Source organism: Erinaceus europaeus, chromosome 13 (assembly GCF_950295315.1).
Source record: "Erinaceus europaeus chromosome 13, mEriEur2.1, whole genome shotgun sequence".
Lineage (NCBI taxonomy): Eukaryota > Metazoa > Chordata > Mammalia > Eulipotyphla > Erinaceidae > Erinaceus > Erinaceus europaeus.
In genome coordinates, this window is record NC_080174.1 from 65,096,748 (window position 1) to 65,121,156 (window position 24,409).

The 24,409-nt window shown below is 45.0% G+C and overlaps 1 protein-coding gene across 3 annotated transcripts in view; it reads left to right on the forward strand.

The window, feature by feature from the left end:
- HIVEP3 (HIVEP zinc finger 3) overlaps window positions 1-24,409 on the forward strand; it is a 577,811-nt gene that overhangs the window by 381,014 nt on the left and 172,388 nt on the right. For 2 of the 3 annotated variants that reach the window (XM_060206103.1, XM_016189578.2), the window contains exon 3: window positions 18,549-18,629. The exons of the other annotated variant lie outside the window; for it this stretch is intronic. The gene's annotated coding sequence lies outside the window, so the exon portion shown is untranslated. The remainder of the gene's footprint in view (window positions 1-18,548; window positions 18,630-24,409) is intronic. 3 annotated transcript variants of the gene reach the window in all.

A 24,409-nucleotide genomic window follows, 5' to 3' on the forward strand; every position in this document is an offset into this window, starting at 1 on the left:
AAGCCACATACAACATGGTTCCCTTTGAGGTGACAGTGAAACAACCCTTATTTTTCATCAGCTCACAACTCAGGCAGCAGCTTCACGGGATACCAGTCCTGCTAGCTGGAGTGGGCCAGCTATTTAGATCCCATCTGGCTCCAATCTTTGTTACCTACAAAGGGAAACACCAATGTCCTTGAAGTCTTACTGGCAATGGCTGTAGCAGCTGCAAGCATTTGGGATATTTCTCATGTTAAGTTCTTTCTGTACAGCATCTTAATTCTCACAAGAACTATTTGAAGCATATGCCATATTCATCCCATTCCTCAGAAGGAGAAACTGAGGTTCAGAAAGATCCCTTGCCACCACAATCATGAAGAACCGATCTGAAGCCAGTCTATCTGCCATCCAACCTTTGATAATCTCCATTGCCTATAAATGTCCCACTGGCCTAGGACACTGGACTCCTGGGTGTCAGGTCATGGCTAGGCCACTGTGGGACATTGAGTACACCAAGCCTCAGCTCCCCGCCCCCCCCCCCCCCCCCCCCGCTTTAAAGTGGACCAGATGCTGCAGATGACTCTGTCAACTGCCCTGTGCTGAGAAGCTTTGCTGAGTGATCCTGAATTCTCTGGGACTGAGAGGTGATCACTTCGGTCCTGGAATTCCCAGACCCTGACCACAAACTTCAGGGCCCTAGACTCTTTTTCCTCTGACTTGCACTAGAACGTGGGCATACTTTTCTCTGCATGTGTCCCTTCTGTCTCTGAGGACCCAGCACAGCCAACTTTTGGCATGTATCAGACACTCAGTGTTTGCTGAATGAGTGCCTGACTCACCCCCAGGTAGAGGGGGCTTTCCCTCACAGCCAGCAGCCTGCTTCCCTGCTCTGGCTGGAGTCCGGGGTCATGGAATGTGGACCTGCATGTGCTTCTGCATGTGGAATAGGCCTTGGCCAAAAGGTAGCAACCCTGCTTTCTGGCCCTACTTGGCCTCTCATTCACAACATGACTCCAGGCAAGACTCTTCCCACCCCCCACCCCTACCCCCCACCCTCCTAATCTCTCTCTGAGCTTTTTTTTCCCCTTCAAAGTACTTGATGAGAAGTTAGAGAAACATACCAAATAAATTCCTGCCTTGCAACCTTGGCAAGCCTCTTTTTTTCGTCTACCTGAAACATTCTTTTTTTCTCTTTATTGGGGGGGGGGGGGAGGTTAATGGTTTACAGTCAACAGTAAAATATAGTAGTTTGTACATGTGTAAAATTTCTTGGCTTTCCACATAACAATTCAACCTACTCTAGGTCCTCCTCTGCCATCATGTACCTGAAACATTCTTACCCTGTATTCTGTAGCTACTATCTATTTCTCCAACTAGAATTTAAGCTCACAAAGTCAGGGCTGGGGTTGTCTGCTCCAGTGACTATGATACTTCCTAAAACCTAGTATGTGTGGGATCATATTTGCAGAAGGACGGAGAAAAGGCAGTGGAGGCCAGACAGTGGCACATCCAGTTAAACACACATAGTAATAAGCACAAGGATCTGGGTTCAAGCCCTCAGAGCTCTACCTGCAGGGGGCATACTTCACAAGTGGCAAAGTAGGTCTGCATATGTCTGTCTGTCTGTCTGTCTGTCTATCTATCCATCTGTCTGTCTGTATCTCCTCCTCTCAAACTTCTCTCTGTCCTATCCAGTAACAACAACAACAACAAAAAGGGGGGGGGTGAATACCAGGAGCAGTGGATTCATAGTGCAAGCTCTGAACCCCAGCAATAACCCTAGAGGCCAAAAAAAAAAAAAAAAAGCCAAGTTCAGCCTTCCAGGGACCCACACAGTGGCCCAACTTCTGGTCCCCAGATGCTGAGCCCCATTAGGACAGCTTTCTGCCCACAGGCTGACTCAGCCTGACCTCCCAACAGGTCAGACACTTTCCCATACACAACTCTGAAAACCTCTACCCCAGGAAAGAAAGAGCAGAGGTCTGTGTCTGGAGAGAGACAAACATGAGGCAATCAGCCCACAGAGCGGGTGGTGACAGGGCCGAGACTGGGGGTAATCCCACTGTTCTGCTGAAGCAAAAGCAGTGGTTGAGTAAACATCCCTGTCTGCCATGTGCGGCTCCAAGCATCTTCTGCTGGCTCTGACAGGGAAGGAGGGAGAGGAGTGAGGGATTGGATGACTGGCCTAGCTTCCTAATACTGCTCTGCTCACATGTCTTTACTGCCCACAAAAATTTGAAGCCCCTCAGACTCAAATTCTGCCTCTTGTTGACCCAAACTTTTCCAAATCTCCAATCTGCTTTCTTTCACCTCATGGTAACAGCTATGTCCAGAAATGCCAATTATTGCACTTCCTCCAGGAAGTCTTCCCTGAGCACACTCACTCCTGACACCATTCTAGGCCTCCCCAGTTCTCCTGGTCTCTCCATCTTCTAGGGAAATAAAGATGTAGTTACTCTGTCCCTACATAGTGGGTACCCTGAGCCTATGGGGAGCCCTACAGAAAGGGGCGGAGGACAGCTTTTGTGTGACGATCTGTGAAAGTAATGGACATTGAGGTACCTTGGAAACTATAAAGTCCTGCCCTGCTTTAGCCTAATCCCTTTATCTCTGGCTGAAAGTCACACACACCCCCACCCCCCACCATGGGCCTCCTTGCTGAAAGTCACACACACTCCCACCCCCCACCATGGGCCTCCTTGCTGAAAGTCACACACACACACACACACACACACACACACACACACACACACACACACCATGGGCCTCCTGTATAGTTTCCCCACCCACCTATGAGGATCCCCTTCTGAGATTCACTGGAAAGGGAGATCACCCTTCTTTGCAGGAGGGTCTTGACCCAGAGAGCCTGGCTTTAGGCCTTTTTGAGCTCCCCCACCTCCCTGACTGCCTGGACCATCTCTCTCTCTTTCTTGTTCACCCTCATTCCATTATACCTTCCTCTTCCTTCCAGTTCCCTGCCCTCTGCAGGCACATCAAGTGCCCTGGGAGCACTTGCTATCCTCCTCTGTGATGTGACCCCTTCCCAAATGTGTCTTTCCTTGTTTATTTGTGCAGATGCCTCCAGGGCCTATGGGGATGACCTGGTGTAGAAAGTGCACAGGGAAAGACACATTTGTCTTTCCTGGTAGGTGGTAGGTGGTGCTCTCTGGAAGACCTGATGCTTAGAAACATCAGATCTGAACATCTCAGAGTCCTTTTTTTTTTTTTTTTTGCCTCCAGGGTTATCCCTGGGGCTCAGTGCCTGGCCATTTTCCCCCATTTTTATTGCCCTTGTTATTGTTGTTGTTGTTGGATAGGACAGAGATGAATCAAGAGCGGAGGGGAAGACAGAGAGGGGGAGAGAAAGATAGACACCTGCAGACCTGCTTCACTGCTTGTGAGGCAACATCTCTGCAGTTGGGGAGCTAGGGGCTCGAACTAGGATCCTTACACTGGTCCATGTGCACTTAACCTGCTGCTCTGCCACCCACCCGAGTCCTTGCCTTTTCCCCATCACAGAACCAAAGCCCAGAGATTCAAGGGCCCTAGTTCTATCAGGGTCACACAGCAGTATGCGATGGAGCCAGTCAGGGGGCCCTGATTAGGCTGATTGTAAAACTTTCTTTCCACTTTAAGGCTGGGATGGAGGAACAGGTTAAAGACATATTACTAAACCATGGCAATAAATGAACTGTATTATGGGGCTTGTCTTTTTCTTTTCTTTTTTAATTATCTTTATTTATTGGATAGAGACAGCCAGAAATTGAGAGGGTAAGGGAGACAGGGAGTGAGAAAGAAAGGTACCTGCAGCACTGCTTCACCACTTGCACAGCTTCCTCCACCAGGTGAGGAACAGGGATACTTGCACATTGTAACATGTACACTCAACCAGGTGTGCCACCACTCAGCACTGTCTTTTTCTTTTTCTTTCTTTTTTTTTTAGTTTTTAAAATCTTTTTTAAAAAATTATTTACTATCAGATAGAGACAGAGAGAGGAGAGGGAGAGAGACAGAGAGACCGAGAGATACCTGCAGCGCTGCTTCTTCATCAGTCATGAAGCTTTCCCCTTGTCGGTGGAGACCAGGGACTTGAACCCAGGTCCTTGTACACTAAAATGTGTGCACTCAGCCAGGTGCACCACCGTCTGGCCCCTGTCTTTTTTGTTTTTTGCCACCAAAGTTATTGCTGGGGCTCAATGTGGGTACTACGAACCCACTCCTTCTGGTGCAAGTTTTTCCTCCTTCCCCTCCCCAATTTATTTGCTAGGACTGAGAGAAATTGAGAAGAGAAAGGGAGATAGTAAGAGAGAGTGAGAGATACCTGCAGACCTTGCAGCTGGGGAGCAGGCGCTTACTTGAATCTAGGCTCTTGCGCATGACAATGTCTGCACTCTACCAAGTTTGCACCCCTTCCCCTTCCTTGGGATTTGTCCTTTTGCCTTCCAGGTCTTCCCCTGCCTTCCATAGGTGCTTCCATCTCAGTCCAGACAAATGGGTGGCTGATATGAATTGCTCCATACACCCATTTCTCCTCAGACCTTTATTGGGTACCTCTGGGTGTCCAGACTCCAGAGCTAGGCTCACTTCAGAGTCCCCCTCCAGGACCCTCAGAGCCAGGGCTCCCCCATGCCCAGGTCCACCCCAGCTGCCTCCCAGGTGGACATTCAGGCTGCAGATCAATAAATCTGTCTTCCGTGCTTGTCTCTTGACCATCTGCTTTCCTGGTGGTCCATGGGGAGTCTGCCAGCCTGGCTGCAGACTCCCAGGTCAGAGAGAAAATGCTATTTTGGGGGCCATCTGTTTGAGAGGTGCCTCCGGCTGGGGTTCCAAAGCTGAGGGAAGCTGTGCAGGCAGCCTGGAGGGGCCAGCAATTAGGAGACTGACCACCACCTTTCTCATTAGGCTCAGGGCCAGCTCACACCAGCTCTCTCTGGCTCGGGTAGAGGTGAGATCCAGTTCCAGATGCATCTTGGGTGTGTCGCCAGGACAGATGGTGGTGGAGGGAGCAGTGAAGAGTCTGAACCTTGCCACCTCCCCCCACCCCACGTCCGTTAACACACATACACACACACCCTTAAAATTGGGTTGCCAGTGACAACCTGGCATATCATCTTCTTTTGATATTATTCTTAGTCCCTCTGTTGCCATAGCTACTGAACAATGCTTTTTAAATATAGCAGTTAATTTTTTTTTCAGCTCCAGCAAGGGAGTTCTGGTTCTGTCCAGAAGGCCAAGGGCTGGTTCCTCTTTCAGAACCAAAGACCTGTAAACTCATTGCCCTACATGCTGGTCTGAGTGTGAGCTGGGTGTGCCCATGCCAACGGTTCCTGTGTTTCCTCACCTCAATACACACCAGAGTCAAGGGCTAGCGTGAAGAACCTGGGTTCTGGAATTAGCAAATGAAGGTCCACAGCCTCTGGAACCACCCCTGGGATCCTTGATTTTCCTCTCTGCCCTCAGTTTCTTTCTCTGATGAGTGGGGATGACAGTTTCCACTTCACAGCTTGCTGAGAGGCTTAAAGAAGGCCAAGGTAGCACCTGGGGAACTCGGCAAGTGCATGTTTTTCACAGAACTGGAGTCTGGCTCCCTCATTCAGAGAGGAAGTCAGAGAGAGGGAAAGACAACTTAGTACTTGATCTTGTTCCCAAGTGGTGTCAGGATTCAAACCTCTGCTGTTTGCATAGCAAGGCACGCACCTTACCCGGTAAGCTGTCTCTCCAGCCCCATATCTTCATTTCCTTCCCTTTATTCTTGACCAGCCCCACTATTTCCCTCACCCTTCCTTCTCTCTTTTACATTTTTTCACTCCCTCCTCCTTGCCCACTCCCTTGAATTATTGATGTTAAATTCCCAGCCAGTAACATCAGAGGGTTAAAATCCATAACCAGCCTTCCTCTGGCCTCCCCTCTAAAGGCCTCCCTCTGTGGGCTGGTGAGCTCATCAGTCATTAATCATACACCATGGCTGAAGAAGTCAGGGCCCTGTGGTCCAGCTGCCGAGCAGCCCAGGGTAGGGTGTCTTCTGGAAGGACTGCACTGTCTTTGAACAAGGTGGGTACCATGTGTGTGGGGTTACCTAGGAAGGAGACTGATAGCTTTTAGAGGGTCCCCTGGCCCAGTGGCCTGAAGTCTCATTTCCCCACACTCTCCTACTATCATTGTGCATCCTTCCCAAGCCCTGCCCCCAGGCTCACCACCACCTAGTCCGCTTCTCTGCGTGGCAGAGCTCCTGAAAGTCAGAGCTTAGAATGACAGATAGCAACACTCCAAAACAGTCAAAATATGGCAGGACTTCCCAGCAGGTAGTGAGTCTTCTGTCGCTGAGGAATTTAGCTAAAGGTGGACATCCAGGGAACAAGACACTATGGGAAGGGTTGTAGGACCGGGTTACAGATTGAATCACCTTTTGCTTACTCAATAGTGAAGACTATTGACTAATAGTGAAGAGTATTGACTTAGTTGATAGTGAAGACAGATATTAAAATTATTATAAACTTTTGTAGAACCTTGATCGCTGAGTCTTGGTGTCATTTGCAAAAACCAGTTAACTTGTCCTGGGTCACCTGGTGACTGGGAGAGAATTTGATTCAGAATATGCAGAACATAGCTTTCCCATGCTGTGCTGATTCAAGCTCAGTTGTCCTCATGGGGGTTGAGGGGGAGGAGGAGGGTGTGACAACATTGGCTGAATGTGTCACTGGCTAAGCACAGGTTGGTGGCCCAGAGGAGATTTATGTATGGGAGCCAGAGGCCACTCTCCTGGAACTGATGCTCTTATGCAGGAACCTGATACAGGGACAAAGCAGATACAGAGCTCAGAATATGGAAGCTCTGAAAGAGGGAGCATGTTCTGGGCTTTAGGGCAGGAATGAAGGAGTCAGAAGGAAGGTCCTTTCAGCTCTCAGCTCTGTAATGGGCCCCAGACTTGTGCAGGCCTTGCTTTATCTGATGGTCCCATAGCTCTGAGTATAGCCTGCCCTCAGCCTTCACAGATGTTCCAGGTCACCAGGCTCAGAAGCAGACCGCCTGTGTCTTAAACCAAAGCTCCTCTGATGTGACTGGGAGGGGGTGGGCAGGAGGGAAGAGTCAGTCATGTCTGGCTAGTTGAGAATCTGGCTGTTGAACCCTGTTACCTGAGGAGGGGTAGGGCTGATGAACAGTCAGGAGATGATGGCCCAAGGCAGGTCATCTCAGGGCCTTGATGTGCCTGTTCCCTCAGAAGGGCAGGACTTTCTCATGTGCTAAAGTCACCTTGTCATCTTTGGCAGCAGTAGGTGTGTCTCTGAAATATTAACCAGCACTGGTGAGCACTGGCCCCTGAATCTGCTGCTTTTTCCCCGGTGGCATTCCATGTCCTAACAGTCTGTTATGCACTCCTGGCACGTGTCACAGATGCTGTGATTGCAAGTGTCCCTCACACTATGTGTGAGGTCCCAGAGGCTGAGCACAGAACATCACTCAGAGGAGGGGCCTGGCAGGCATTTGTTGAGAGGCTGAAGCAACACATCTCCTCCCCAGGCCTCATTCTTTCATTTTCTTTTATTTTTAATTTGTCAAATGGAAACACTGACAAGACAATAGGGTAAGAGGGATACAATTCTCACCACCAGAGCTCCATATCCCACCCCCTCCCCTGATAGCTTTCCTATTCTTTATCCCTCTCGGAGTATGGACCCAGGGTCATTATGGGGTGTAGAAGGTGGAAGGTCTGGCTTCTGTAATTGCTTCCCCGCTGAACATGGACGTTGACATTCTTTCATTTTTTTTATGCTCTGCATGAATGGTCACCCTGAGGCTTTCTAAGCACCCTCACCAGGGACTTCGTGGGACTTGTCACTTGTTGGCTAGTGTTTGTACACCTGCACCTTGGTGCATTTGCTGCCCCACTGCTTTTCCTGACCAGCAGGGCTGGTCACTGCCCAAAGCCTGCCTTCCCCTTGATGAGCAATTAAAATCCAGAATAGCCCATTGTTTAGAATCAGGTGCCTGGACCCTGTATTTATCTCCAGCACACTGGGTGTGCTTGGGCTCCTGCCAGCCATGTGGGGCCATTGTTGGGATAGCTCAGTCCTCTTAACCCAGAAGGCCTTCTCTGGCATCAAGAGATATCCAGTGCCAACAGGGCAAGAAACAAGGAAATGGCATGGATGTTAACCAGCCATATTAAGACCAAGCATTTGCCAAAGGTATTTCATCTCTCCTCACTAAGGCTGCTCAAGATTGGTGTCATTATTCTGGTGGTGGAAAGTGGCTACCCCTCCTATGAAGATGCCTTAAACTCTCAGAAGTTCTAAGGGACTGAACCAGCGTTTGAATAGAGGACCATCTGGCTTTTCCACTGTGCCACTTATCCCTGGAGCCAAGGTCCAGAAACTGCCAAGAAAGGAGGGACAGAGGACCAGCCTCAAGGATGCTGTCACATGATCACTGAGAGTGCACATGCTACCACACTTGAGGACTTGGTCTCCATCCACAGAAAGGAAGCTTCATAAGCAGTGGAGTACTCCAGGCACCTCTTTTGCTGTGTTTGTCTCATCAATCACTCTCTGCCTCTCGCCCTCTTTCAAAAAAAGAAAAGAAAAGAAAAAGAAAAGAAGGCTGAAGAAGTGGGGGGGTATATATTCCATGGACTACTATTGTGCAATGGAAAATGATACTATGTCTTTTGGGACAAAATGGACAAAACTAGAAGTAAATCTGCTTAGTGAAATAACAAATGAAAGACAACCGCTGACTGATTTCACTTATATGTGGAATCTAGAGAACTTATACACATGAACTTAGGGGAAAAAGAAGCTAGCAAACTGTTTCTAAGACTTATAAGAACTATGGTGGTTATCTTTGGGGGGTGGGAGGGTGGGGATACAGAAGTTTGGTGGTGGATGTGGTGTGGAACTATATATACTATTAGCTGATAATCTGTAACCTACTATTAATCACAAATAAAAATGAAAAAAAGTTGGAAGAGTCAGGCTCAGGCCTACAGCAGAGCAGAATGAGGGAGACAGGCTGGTATGAACTGGCAGGTGGGCAGCTGGGCCCTGTCATTTACCAGCCAAGTGACCTTTGGCAAACTGGCACCCCATGTACAGAATGGGAGGGACAATAGCAATTACCTGAGTTAGCCTTCTTTGTGAACTTGATAGATTAATCCATGTAGACCTGTGGTGCCACGTGTGGGGCTGTGTTCTGTTCCCCATACCCATAAACTGGGTTCTTGCCCCAAACAGGGGTGAGTGGCCAGAAGTGCTACTGCCACTCTTCTAGCTTTCTTGTTGGCCCCTGCAGGAGGCTGACTGTCTCACCTCTGAGTGGCCCTGCTGGGACAACCTGCAAGCCTGCCCCACCCTAAGGGTGCTCCTTCCTTCAGAGTTCTTCCTGCCATTTGCCCTTGAAGCCATGGTCCCTGCCTGCTACTAGGGTGTACATTCCCAGGTCTGAAGCTCATTTGGGAGCTTTGGACTGCAGAAATGGAAGCCTAGCTATAAGTGATTTAAACAATAGGAGTTTACTAAATCCAGAAGCCTGGAGGTGAAGGCACTTCCAAAGATGAGTGATATGACAGCCTAATAATGTCAAGAATGTGCATATTGAGCAGTGTTACCACTCCATTAACCTCACTACAGACTCCTGTCATCTCATAAAAGGTCAGACAGTGGGGGCCGAGCAGTAGCACAGCGGGTTAAGCACATATGGCATGAAGCACACAGACCAGCATAAGAATCCCATTTTGAGCCCCCAGCTCCCCATTTGCAGTGGGGTTAATTCACAAGCAGTGAAGCAGGTCTGCAGGTGTCTGTCTTTCTCTCCCCCTCTGTCTTCCCCTCCTCTCTTGATTTCTCTCTGTCCTATCCAACAACAACAGCAATAACAATAATGACAATAATAATAACAATAACAAGAGGAACAAAAATGGGAAAAAATGGCCTTCAGGAGCAGTGGATTCATAGTGCAGGCACCAAGCCCCAGCAATAACCCTGGAGGCAAAAAGAAAAAAAAAATTAAATAAAAAAAGAAGGTCAGACAGTGGTCCCACAGGCCATTTGCAGACATGGTTGTTGACAGTTAAGAAGAGGAGCATCATCCCCCGGCTTACAGCAGCTTTATTCACATTAGCAAGATCCTGGAAACAACCAAAATGTCCTTTGACAGATGACTGGATGAAAACATTATGGGACATAAACTCAACAGAGTATTATGCAGCAATAAAAAAGAGTGATGTTATGTCCTTTGGGATAAAGTAGATGGAATTGGAGAAGATTGTGCTCAGTGAAGCAAGTGAGGAGGTGAAGGACAACTACAGAATGGGTTCACTCACACGCAGAACATAGACAGCTGAGTGGACAAATGAGGAAAAGCTATCCAACTGTCTCTAAGACTGTGGGAGAACTGTAGTGCTTATCTATGGCAGTGGAGATGGGGACACAGATCTTTGTCTGTGTCAGGAGTGGTAAAAAAAAACAAATTTTTTTAAAAAGAAGAAGAACATCTTCTAAGAGTCTCTCCTTGTTAGCAAGGAAATCCCGAGAAACACTTTTCTTACCTGTAAAATGGAATCCGTAGGTCCATTGGCCAGAATCGAGTCACAAACCCACCACTGAGCTAGTCCCTAGGACGTGGACTGAGATTGTAGTGACTAAATTAGACTAATCATAGTTTATCCCCTGCTCCTGAAGAAGGGCTGATCCCAATCAAAACAAGTCTCTGCCAGTAGAGAAGAAACAAAGGGACAGCTATTGGGTGACTCCTGTTTAACGTGAACTTTTGCTACTTGCCTTTAGTTCCAGGGTTTTTAGCCAAAGCCCTTGGGGCCAAAGAAGACATAAGGGCTCTTTAGGGCAAGCATGGAAAGCTAACTGGAGGTAACTCAAGCAAAACAGGAGGGCAAGGGAAATAACATAATGGTTCTGCAAAAGGCCTTTATGTCTGAGGCTCTGAAGTTTCAGGTTCAGTCCCTAGCACCATCATAATGCAGAGATGCACAATGCTTTGGTAAACAACAACAATAAGTATTACGCAAAATAGGATTGAATTTGAAGGATAAGAGATTCTTGCAGGGAGAGGGGAGCCTAGAAAACCAGGTGCAGGAAAAGAGCAAGAACCAATCTATGGCAGTTCTCTTGTGACCACACAGATGGGAGACCAGCCTGGAAGACAGTACCTTCAATGCCCAGATCAGCCCCAGTTCCTTCTCTGGGCTACAGAAAGGTAGGAAGCTTTTAGCTCCTATCCATCCAGGCTAAAAGAGCTAATTTCCCAAATGAAATCAAAGTTCTGTTGCAGAAGTAGGCAGAAGAAGTGCCTTCCACTTTAGCTCATGATATATGACTTGAACACACAGCAGAGATGAGATGATGCATACAGCAGAGATGAGATGATGCATACTGCTCACGTGGAAGAGCTCTGCACAACTATGGGTGCATGGGCTCAGCCCCTCAAATCTGGAGTCACCTGAGCATTTCCTTTCAGATCCTTAAAGAACACCCCCCCCCCCAGTGATGTCACTCTGATAGCTAGAGGATTCTGTCAAGTCCTTCTGGTGAGATGACCCCTCCTGGTTTTCCCTAGTATATCTTCTATCAGTACATCTTCTGTTCACTAATTGCAAAAACAAAACAAACAAAAAAAAAAAACTGGCAACAGTTGCAGAATATTCTGAGTCTATCTTTAAACAAAGAAGATAGTCAAGATACTCAAGAGGAAGGTTAATCACTTTATCAAGCCCAGCCCTCATGAAGAAAGACTGTGGATTATTCCAGAATGGCTTTCTCAATGATGTCAAGTCCTCTGTGAGAGCACAGTGAGGAGTTGCACTTTGTGACTGCCAGAAGGAGACTTTATTATGGCTGCTGGGGAACATGGCTCTGCCTTCAAAAGGTACACAGCCTCCTTTCTGCTGCCCTTGCCAGGTTCCTCTACCTGGCAGAATATCAGAGACATTTTACGTCCCCAGAAGGATGATCTGAGGCAGTAATTTGCCATCTTGTCTCCAAGAAATCCCTGAGTCTCTGCCATAAAATCCTCCCAAGAAAACTTTGGAGAGAATTTTAAGGGATAATATGAAGCATGACCCTCTCAACTATTCCAGGGCACGCCATTTTATCTGTTCCACATCCTAGTCTTTAGCAACATTTTATTTTTTAAGGAGTGATCAAATAAAAATTCATGGGTCCAACAAAACTAGTATGGTCATGGGCCCTTTGGAATATTATTAAAATAGGCCTACTAGCTATCTACAAAATGGAGACCCCCCCCCCCTTTAGGTTCATGATTAGTCAAAAATTTGTTTGGCTTTATATGTTAACTCTTTTTTCAGCCACCAGGTTCCAGATGCTACCAAGATGCCAACCAGACTTCCCTGGACGGACAACCCCACCAATGTGTCCTGGAGCTCCAATTCCCCAGAATCCCGCCCCACTAAGAAAAGAGAGAGACAGACTGGGAGTAGGATCGACCTGTCAACGTCCATGTTCAGCGGGGAAGCAATTAAGAAGCCAGACCTTCCACCTTCTGTACCCCATAATGACCCTGGGTCCATACTCCCAGAGGGATAAAGAATAGGAAAGCTATCAGGGGAGGGAATGTGATAAGAAGTTCTGGTAGCAGAAATTGTGTGAGTTGTACCCTCTTATCCTATGGTTTTTGTCAGTGTTTCCTTTTTATAAATAAAAAATTTAAAAATGCATGGGTCCATTGGATATGTTGATGCCCACTGCCCCCACCCCATAGATTCTATGAGGATTATCTTGGACTAAACTCTTGTATTACCTTGGCCACTGAAGGGAGTTGTCTTTGAAGAACATAGCTTATAATTCCCTTATTTGATATCATTTGATGACCAGTAATCAATATAGCAATAAGTTCATGAAACAACTCAGTAATGTGGTTAAAAAAAAAAGAAAAAAACAACAATAACAACAACTGTGCACATCTTACTCCTTACAACAAAGTCCCTGGTGACCAGCAGCTCTCAGAGATTTGGGCTAGGCCCACAGATACATGAAGAAATGCTCCACTTCACTTATTATTAAAGCAATGCAGATTAAAACTACACTGAGATACCATCTCACACCTGAGAGGATGGCTTACATCAACAAACCAGGAAATGACAGGTGCTGGAGAGGCTGTGGAGAAAAAAGTATTCTGCTACATTGCTGGTGGGAATGCAAATTGGTGCAGCCCCTTTGGAAGACAGTATGAACAGTCCTTAAACAAGTAAAAATGGAAGTACCTTATGATCCAGCAATACCACTCTTAGGCATTTATACAATGGACACTCAAACACTAATTAGAAGGGACTTGTTCACACTTGTGTTCATAGCCGCATTATTCACAATGGCCAGAGAGTGTAAGCAGCCTAAATGTCCATCACCAGATGACTGATTAAAAAAGTTATGGGGGCAGTCGGGCGGTAGCACAGCGGGTTAAGCACACGTGGCACAAAGCTCAAGGACCCAAGTAAGGATCCCGGTCTGAGTCCCCGGCTCCCCACCTGTAGGGGAGTTGCTTCAGAGGTGGTAAAGCAGGTCTGCAGGTGTCTCTCTTTCTCTCCCCCTCTCTGTCTTCCCCTCCTCTCTATATTTTTCTCTGTCCTATCCAACAACAACAACAATAACTACAACAACAATTAAAAAAACAAGGGCAACAAAAAGGAAAATAAATAATCATAATAAATTTTTTTTTAAAGTTATGGGATATATATTCCGCAGACTACTACTCTGCAATAAAAAAAAGATATTATGTACTTGGGACAAAATGGATAGAACTGGAGGTGATTATGTTTAGTGAAATAAGTAAAGATTTGAAAGACAACTATCAGACGGTTTCATTCATATGTGGAATTTAGAAAACTGATTTACATGAACTTGAAAAAATCTAAATCAAACAGAAGCAAGCAAACCAAACCGTAAGAGTTGTGAGAACTATGGTGGTTATCTCTGGGAGGTGGGAAGGTGGGGATATGGAGCTTTGGTGGTGGGTGTGGTGTGGAGCTATACAGTGTAATCTTACAATCTTGTAACAAACTACTTAAAATAGAGATTTGGGCCAGAAAATTTTGATTTTGCTAGTTTTCTATTTCTTTCCTTCACCAGCCATCTTATTTCACTCTTTGGGCTACAAAGTTGCTCAAAGTGAAAGTATCCAACTGAGCACCCCTCTTTTTTAAATGTGTGGTTTATTTTCATTGCATAATGCTTATCTGTTTCTTAAGAATTAGAAAACAGGGCCAGGAGATAACTCACTCAGTAGAGCACATACCTTACCTTACACACAGTCTTGGGTTTGAGACCTGACACCATGTAGGAGAATCACAGTACCAAGGAAAATTCATGGATGGTGGAACAGCACTTTGTTCTTTCTATCTATCTATCTATCTATCTATCTATCTATCTATCTATCTATCTATCTATCAATCATCTATCTATCAGCTATCAATCATCAATCTATCTATTTACCTATCATTATCTATCTAGTTTATCTAAAAATTTAAAAAATGAAAAAGTTGATGGGATCCAGGAACACATGTTCAAGACCTCAGTTCTTGGGGGGGATGATGAGTAAAAAATAAGGATGTGTGCATAAAAGTAAAGGCACAGGAACTCAGCATTAGAGCACAGAATTTTCATGCTAGATACTCTAGAGGTCTAATATTCAATTCCTTGTAACTCCATATGCCAAAGCAGTGCACTGATTCCTCTCTTTCTCCCTCTCATTTTCTCTTACTCACTCATTCTCTATCTTGCTCATGAAGAGATATAAAATCTTTAAAAACATGCTTTCTGTGCTTTTTTAAAAACTAGAACATTTCTGACTTTTTGAGTTTGTTTATGTGAAGTCCTCATGTGGCTTTGTGGGTTTTTTTTCTTCCTTTTTTTTTTACAAAGGTAAATTCATCTAGTATATAAAACTTTATATCTTACTTTTCTCAAGTTGATATCTAAACTATTATACTGTTTGTTTCCCTGCTACAGTTTTTTTTCCTGGGACTTTGTGCTTGCATGATTTGCTGTTTCTGATGAACTGTCTTTTTGTTCCCATGACAGAAGGTGAGAGACAGAGTGGGAAGTATAAAGAGATGGAAAGGGAGAGACAGTACACATTCCAGCACTGCTCTACCACTTGTGAAGCTTCTCCATGGTGCTCTCCTATGTGATGACCTGGGACTTGAACCTAGGTCCTTGATCATGATACGGTGTTCATTTTACTGAGTGTGCTAACTCCCAGCCCCCCAAATTCTTAAAATACACATAACATTTCCACCAAGTAAATCAGAAATCAGTAAACTTTTTTAGTAAAGGCCCAGATAGAAATATGTTAGGCTTCTGGGGCCATTTTCCCCCCCTATCCCAGCTGTTTCTCTACCCTTAGAACATAGATAGCAGCAGCAGCCACAGACAAGTGTATATGAATGGGCATGATTGTGATCTAATAAAATTTTATTTAAAAAAGTAGCCATCTGATGGAGCTGGGACTATAGGCTGTAGCTGTCAACTACTGACATGGATGTATCTGTTGTCTGTGTTCATGTGCTAGCACTTAAATTTGTTTTCAGTACTTAGGACTTTAAGATTATTATCAATAAGGCTGCAAGGAATTTTCTTAGAACTTCTATTCTTAAACCAGATTCATAGAAATTGGGGTGACTGTGCCTTAAGCATGAAAATTTGTGAGGCAAACTCATGTTACATACTGTGAAATTTCTTTTGAGAAGCATTCTGCCAATTTCCACTACTACTTAGTGACATGAGAGTACCTGTTTCCCCAAACCTTGTGAGCATTAGACATTGTCCTTCAGGACATTTGTTTACAGTCTCCTCTTTACAGCCTGACTTTGCCTACCTCTGATAGCTCCAAGGTTAGTCTGCACTGGGCCTCGGTGCTGGCACTAGGAGTCCACCCCTCCCGGTGTCTGTATTTTCCCTTTTTTTTTATTTCTATTTTTATTTGACAAGATATAGATCAATTGTGAGGGGAGTGGGAGTTAGATAGTTAGGGAGTTAGAAAAGATAGACACCTGCAGACCTGCTTTACTACTCATGAAATGTCCCCTCTAGGTGGGAGCTTGAGCCCTAGATCAACTTACTTAATCCTCACAACTCCATAGACTGCTTTTACTAGCTATTCTTTAAGATCAAGAAAATAAGACAGATAGAGGCTAACTGATGTGTGCAATGCTTATAAGTAAGGAGTGTCAGAGTGGAGATTTAAACCAGGCAGTCTGGAATTAGAATCCATGTTTAACTACCCACAAAGTGCTGGCTTTTGCAGTTCTTGCTATCATGAAACTTGGACCTTTTTTTTTTTACCTAGTAGGCACATTAAAATTACATCAGCATCAGTTTAATTTACCTTTTTTTTTAATGTCAGTATGACGCAAACTGGGGCAGTGTGAATAACTAATTCTGGTTTTATAAAGTTTTTGACATCACAGGGACATTGGGAGGAAGTCAAGGTCATAAGTGGGACCTGGGTCCACTGTCTACTATTGTTTGGACTTCAGTGTCCCCTTTGGAAAATCATGTCACCTCTCCAAGTCTTTATTACTTTATAAAATGAACTGTCAGCATCAGTTCTACCTGCCTCTGAGTATCTTTTGTAGAAGCTAATTGAGGGGACAAGTAGAAACAAGATTTCAAAGTAGCAAAAGAAGCACTTGGCAAGGGTGAAAATTTGATCAGTATGATGAATGAATGAATCAATGGCCCTAACAGACCTGCAGCTTGGTTGTCTGGGTAGCAAATAACTCCCATCAAGAAATGGGTTGTAGTTTGTGGAAGGTCAATAGAACTCTTTGTCCATGACAATGTTCCTTAAGTTAATTTGCATGTGGTTTTCTGTGAGCATTCAGGACTGTTTTGTCAAACATTTGCTAGTGGACATTGGAAGTAAGTTCTTATGCTAGACAGTATGGAGAGACTGGGATGAGTTTGGATTGGTCTCTGTCCTTGAGGACTCATAAGAGAAATGATGGTGGTAATGGTAACAATAGCAGTAGTGACCAGACCTTGTTGAGCATTTACCACGTGCCAGGTCGTGTACTGAGTTTTCATAAGCATCCTGTCTTTTAAATCATTACATAAATTACTAAAGTCACTGTTCCTATTTCACATATGAAGAAGCAAACTTAGAAAGGTTAAGTCATTTACCCACCTCCAAAGATACTACACAGGACATGAACCTAAGACAGATTTGACTATAAGTAAATGTTATAACACAGCAACAACTCTATATCCTACTTAGGACAAATATAGGTCTCTTGGAATTTAGAGAGGGAAATAATTTAGAATTTAGAGGAGGAAGCAAGATGATGGTAGTGCTGGTAATGCTGCTTCTGTTGCTGGTGATGGGGATATTAATGGTGGAAGGTGCTGATGATGGGGGAACATGTGCTCTACATGTTTGTGATGGAGTGACATTCTTCTTGTACCCATTTGTTGAGCTTCTACTTTGTGCAAGACCCTGACCTGGATGATTTCTACGATCTCAAATTACTCTTAGTAAGGATTTTCTTGTGTCCAAATAATCATCCTATTTTACTCATGAGGACTCTGAGCTGATTAGTTCAAGGACACACATCCGGTCTGAGCCAGCCCCCAGCTTAAATGTGTCTTCGCGCAGGGCTGCCACTCTCCCTGTACTGCTAACCTATGAGACCAGGCATCTCAGAGATGCTTCACAAACATCTACTGAACTGATGTTAAGTGAATGGGGTCAAAGTTTTCAGTCCAGAAGACATAGTTAGCATGTTTCAAGTGAGTATGTGTAACTATTGTGTAGATATATATGTAGTGGAGCTATGGTTGGCAAAAGAAATATAAGTTATTTATAAAACATTTTATCTACTGCATTTCTTGTACTGTTTGTTTTCCCAAGGAAAATAAACTAAGTGTATAACTACCATCAGGAGGAATTTTAGAAAATATTTTTACACATAAGGAGTATGTGTGTTGATCATGGCGGGCCATGTCATGCCATCTTGCAGGGCATATTTATTCAAAGAGCTTCACCCACTGTCTGCCACAGAGATCATTCAGAGGAAGGAGGAAGCTCACCAGGCTGAAGAACTTGAGTCTGTGGCACTTGTCCTGGGTCTCCAAGTGACTTTATTACTAAATGTAAACTATCATTCTCAGCGACTTTTTCTTCCTAAGGCCTCAAAACAGCATCTACTAGCTTTTCCATATGGTTATAGGATTCCTATATGAATGAGTGAGTGGATTACAATGAACAGTGTTAAAGGAAGGAGCCCGCGGGAATATGTTTTCCTTCAATGAGTGCTTGAAAGAGAGACTCTCTATAAGCAAAGCCAGACTGCCTGGGAAGTCAGTAGGAGCTGCTGACCTGGAACTTTCAGTTTTGTGAATCTGGAGGTAGGACTGCATCCCTGGGAAAGCCTGACCTTGATTGTGATGACTGTGTTGGAGAAAGGGTGATGACAAGGACTGGACTGTGTGGCCATTCTCAGCAAGGCTATGCTCAGCATTTTGTGATGCATTTTTCAAACTCAAATACAAGTTAACAGATGCAAATGGTATAATATTCTCACTTCTCTCTACTGCCCACAGGCCTCCCTCCAACACAGTCTTCCAAGCTCTTAGAAATCTCTGATACATCCCAACCATGAGACCATGGCTCACTTTTAGCAGGTAAGCTCCCTCATTCTCTCCCCAAAACCCATAGACTCAGGGCATTTCTAGCACAGTTCAAAAGCCCATGGATTGTGTTTGTAGCCAAGAGATGGGTGAGAATGACCTTATCCTTGATATCTAGAATCCTTCAGCTGATCTTCTGCAAATGGCAGCATTAGGCATGGAGTGAAAGGTAGAGAACTGGTCCTGATCCTAGTCTGCTTTTACTGCTCCAGAAAATCTCAAACAAGCATCTTCCTTTCTGGATCTCTGTTTTCTTGTCTGAAAAGTAAGGGAGTTGGATTCAGTGAACATGCAGGTCATAATCCAGCTGCTTCAACCTCTGTCCAAGGCCATGGGATATAAGTACAAGTATTAGGGAGGCCTTTGAAACTATAGGCCATTTCCCTAGGACTCATCTCCATGAATCCCACTTCCATAGAGCATCATAGATAAGCATTCAGGAGGTGAAGCATGTTCATCCCACTGGCCTTCGTACATACTATTCTGGTCACACAGGGCATCTTTCTCTAGAATTTATTATGACTATAATCATGATGATGATAGCAATGGTGATGTTGCAAAAGTCATGATGCATTTTTCTATGTTTTTCTATGCAAAAATGAATCATGACTTTTCCAACAAACCAATATTATTACTATGATTAATATTATGCTGATAGTACTTTCTGCACCAGAGTGATTCTACTGCAGACTCCTTTTACTTTTACTTTCCAATATCATATAGAAATAGAGAGAGAAGGAGAGACACCACAGCAATACTCCAATGAAGCTTCTTTAGTGTGATTCTCCCATGTGGTGCCAGGGCCTCAAACCTGGGTCCTTGTACATGGTGAAATGTGTCCTCTACCTGATGATATGACTTCTGACACCATGCAATGGATCCTTCTGTTGTCACTTACACCTCTGTGGGCTTTGCTGCTCGTGTCCATGTTTCCTCCCCTAAACTGAATTCCCAAAGACAAGGGCAGTTCCTTAGCTATTTGGGGAGTACACAGTGGGAGTCTCTGGGAATAAAAATCTAGCTAGGAAGACTGAGGCAAGACTTATCTGTTAAGACATATTGCTCAATGTACTCTGTTTTCTGTGTCAGAGACTGAGGGTCAAGAATAACTGACACATACTATTGCCTTCAATAAGTGTCCTCTGCAAAGGAGGAGGTGGTGTGCACAGATCCAGAAGCTCAGAAAGGAAAGTGGGGTTCATTCTGTTTGAGTTTGGTTTTGAGAGTGGTTCAAGGAATACTATTTGATGCTAACACTTAATCTGGGCTTTGAAGGATAAAGAGTAGCATAACAGGTTAAAAATTATGTAAACACACACACAGCATTATAGGCTGAGGAACTAGTAAATGCAAAAAGAAGTAGCTGGGATGTAAGCACAGAGAAAGAGCAGGTGGATATGAGGCTGACATGAGCAGGCAGACCTTTGAGCCCATGCCAAGGAGCTTTCTTTGGACCATCAGTACTCAAGGAAAGGATATGGTCAGTGCCATGGTGATAATAGAGACCTGTGGGCCCAAGGGAGAGGTTGCAATCTTAAGCCTTCTCTTCTCCACTAAATAAGAACATGGTGACTGTGGCCCCCGCATCTTTTCCTGTGTGTGGTAATACTCTACCTACAGTTTTGCAACCTGAGAGTTTCTATTCTGGCAGAACTCAAAATGCTTTCACTTCAGCCGTCTTATGGGATAAGAGAAAGAATGGACTTTGTGCTCCAAGAAAGCTGGAATCTGAGGCACTGCCCTTTCACTCCTACAAAGAGCAGGCACCTGGCCTGAGTTTGAGGGTTTTTCTCTCCCAAATTGTCAGGCAGCCCCCCTGCTCCATCCTCCATTGCTGACACTATGGCCTATTTACATAATCATTGTTTTACCTGATCTGTCTTCTTTCTACCTGAAGACCCGCCCTGCCTTCAGGATATCAATTAACCCCACCAGTTAAAACCTTTGCAACAGTTGCTAAGGGAGTTTCTACCATTAGCCTGCTCTGCTCTTTCCTTTTCTCCACCTCCTTTCCTAACCATTTCCTTTTCCAATTTGCCACTTCCATTTCAAAAGATATAAAAGCTTTGTCTCTGATCAATAAAGACAGAGTGCGTTCCCACTCCACCAGTTTCTGGTCTCCCACCCGCAAAGCTAGCCCGGCACTAAATGCCTCCCTACTGGGGACTCCAAAACCAAATGTCAGGAGCATGTGTGAGCAGACTGGCTCCCATAGTCTGCGCTTATCTACCACCCCATGTCGCTATGGTGGAGCAAGCAGCCATCACAGGCAGGGTGGCCTAGAAAGGTCCAAGAGGTCTTTAGCTTCAGAGGTGGCCAGAGCACTTAGCATATGCATCTCCACAGGAAGGAGACAAGGGAGAGGGGACATCTCAGATAGAGCACCATGGGGTGGGGCCGAGTGGAGGGGGCCTCAGTGCTGGTGTCTGGTTGTGGTATCCTGACCTGCTCTCCAGCCCAGAGCAGCATCTTGGGAACCTGGACACCTAACCCCCACCTGTGGGGCCAGGCTTCATAGAGGAACATTGGTCAGTTTCAGACTAAGGCAGGCCAGCCACCTCAAATGTCCCTATAGATGGGAACTCCTAAGGCTTTTCTTATATGTGAACATATTGCATTTTTGAGAGGAGAGAAGAATAAAACTTGGCTCCTGCCGCAGGTACAGAGAGGATGATGGATGAGCCCTCAACTGCCCATTCCATGTAGCGATTGATGTTCTCATGGGGACCCTTCAGTGTACTCAGGGACCACAGAAGGGGCAGCAGCCAGTGGGCAGGAACAGAGTCCAGTGGAGCATCACACAAAAGGATTCAGAGCCAGATAGTAATTACAAGAGTGGTTATACCATGAAGACACTGGATACTGAGCACTTACTTAGAGCTGTTTAGGCATTTACACTTCTGCACAATTCCACAAGGCAGAGGTTCCCATCACCTTCTTTTATAAGATAGGGGAACTGATGCACAGAAGGGCTGTGGCTCAAGTGCACACAGCTGGGAAGTTCAGCACAGCTTGAACTCAGGCAGGCTGACCTCAGCACCCACAGTTGAATGGCCCAGGGGCATCCTAAGTATTAAGCCCACTACAAAACCAGAGATATCCACAGGATTGAAAGTGTATCTATCTTTTTCTTGAACATAGTAGGCACTCTTTAAAGATGTGTTCACTGGCAAGAATGCAAAAATGCAGCAATGAGTGGGGTCTTGCTGAGAGTTGGGGGCAGAAAACAGGTGGGCACAGGTGCAATAGACAGGTTACAGCTGGAGGCCTCAGGACCAAGCACTAGAATAACCTTGAAGCAATACTAGGTCTTAGCTCTGGAAGGGTAGAGATTAAGTTGGGGAGAGTTGAATGATAAGCCTCTCCAGGCCTCCCTGTCCCAAAGGCCTACTGCCTGCTCACCTTCTGCAAGCCTTACCTCAATCCACAGTGGGAAAATAAGGGCCTAGTGTTCTCTTTTTAAAGATTTTTTTTTAATTAATAAGTGAGAAAGAGTGAAGAGAGAGAACCAGAGCATCACTCCAGCATATACGAAGCTGAGGACTAAACTGGATACCTCACACTTGAAAGTCTAGTGCGCTAGCCACTACACCCCCTCCCAGACTATGTCACTGTGTTCTTTGTGTTCCTACACTATTTGGACCCCCTTCCCTTAAAGACTCCAAGGGCTCAGTCTGTCAGTAGCAACACAAGTCCCTCCAGAAGTAGGGAAAGTCATGCACAATCCAAGAAGAACCAAATAAAGATAATTCAAATCTTGCTTCTTTGGGTTGCTTGCTTTTTAAAAAATATATATTTTATTTATGTGAGAGAGAATGAGAATTAAAGAGAGGGACAGGTAGACAGACAGACTCAGCTTACAGTTGTGCTAGGATTTGGACCTTGGACCTCAGAGCCTCAGGCATGAAAATCTTTTCTATAACCATTATGTTGTCCCCTGGCCTGGGTTGCTTTCTGAATGTATAAGGCTCTAGAGAGAAGTTTATTTCCTTATTTTCACTTTCTTTTTAACCTCTACTTTCTTTTTTCAAATAGCATATTTTAACTGGGTTTGGTGTATTGCACCAAAGTAAAGGACTCTGGGGTAGGGGGTTGAATTGTTATGTGAAAAACTGAGAAATGTTATACATGCACAAACTGCTATATTTTATTTTTGTTACTGTATTTTATTGTTGACTAGAAACCATTAAACCCCCCAATGAAAAGAAAAAGCAGCATATTTTAGACTTTATTTTCTATAATCTTACCTACTTTTTAGTTCTTGGGTAGAGACAGAGAAAATTGAGAGAGAAGAGAGAAATAGAGAGGGAGAGAAAGAGAGACACCTACAGCACTGCTTCACTGCTCTTGAAGTCTTCCCTCTACAGGTGGGACCAGGGGCCTGTCCTGGATCCTTTGCAACCACGATGCATGTGCTCAACCAGGTGAACCACCCCCTCTTCTATTATCTTTTTCATTGATTTGATTTGATTTGATAGGATAGAGAGAAATTGAGAGGAGAAGGAGAGAGACATCTGCATTGCTGCTTCACTGCTCATGAAGCTTTTCCCCTCCAGGTGGGGGACTAGAAGCTTGAACCTGAGTCCTTACTTAGAGTAATGTGTGCACTCTATCAAGTACACCAGCACCTGGTCTCTGGCTGGGTGATTTTCAAATACCCATCCTTCCTTCAAACTCAGTGCATTGTGCCTGGGAAACTAGGATTAAGACTTAGTTCTGTGACTCAGCAGGGATATCTTGGATGAATGAATTCAGTTCTTGTACCTCTGTCTTTATCTCCACAAACATATATGTGTGTGTGTATATATATCATTAAATTATGTTTATTGTGAATATACACTTGACAACTTCTTTTACTGCTTTCTCCTGATGACAAAAGTCATACACATTGACTGAGAAAGTTAGAAAATACAGAAGAGGCTTCACATTCTACCCCATGTTCCATTAAGGTGTGTGGCAAATTTCACTCTCACCTCTTTCCTATGCACATACACAGATTAAAACCAAACATGTCTGGGCTGGGGCAGGTAGATCAGCAGGTAACAAGCATGCTTTGCAGACTTGATGCCCTAGGTTCCATTGCCAGTGCCACGCATACCAGAGCAGTGTTCTAGTCTCTCCCGTTAATAAAGAATTTAAAATACAGGTTTGGGATTATGTTCTCATGCTATTTTTTAACTCCATCTGTGTGGCTGAGCCAGATTTCTGGGCAGGGCTGTTGTTGTCCTGGGCCCAAGAGGGACTGGAGGCAGCTGCTACCACAGCTGCTCTGTGCCCACATCCCCACTCCTGCCTGGCAGCTGGCTGGAGGCATTTGACCTTCGGATGTTCTGTATCTCTGGCGGGTGCACACTTCACACTAATTTTAGCTTAGCCTCTCAGGCCTGCTGGCCTCAAGGTCTGTGCACATAATGGACGTGTTATACAGACAGCTGCAAATGGTGCAGGAAGAAGTGTCCCACCTTAAAATGTTCCTCACTGGTCAGTCCTCTGCTCTCGGAGAACAAGCTGGTTCCCTGTTCCTTCTCCTACCAGGAAGGGGCTGTTGTTGATGTTCGTGGCCCAGCAGGCTGGACCTGGTAGGCAGGTGGCCCAGCAAACACATGGGCGATTGCTCCTCTGGATGGGGCTGTGTTTGTACAGGACAGGGCTTGATTTGAGCTGGAACAGCTGAGAGACTTCCTGAGAAAACTGCTGGGCAATACTACAGTGTTCAGGGCATTTGAAATGCCCCTGTGTGTGTAGGAGAAACTTCTAGAACCTCATCTGAATGC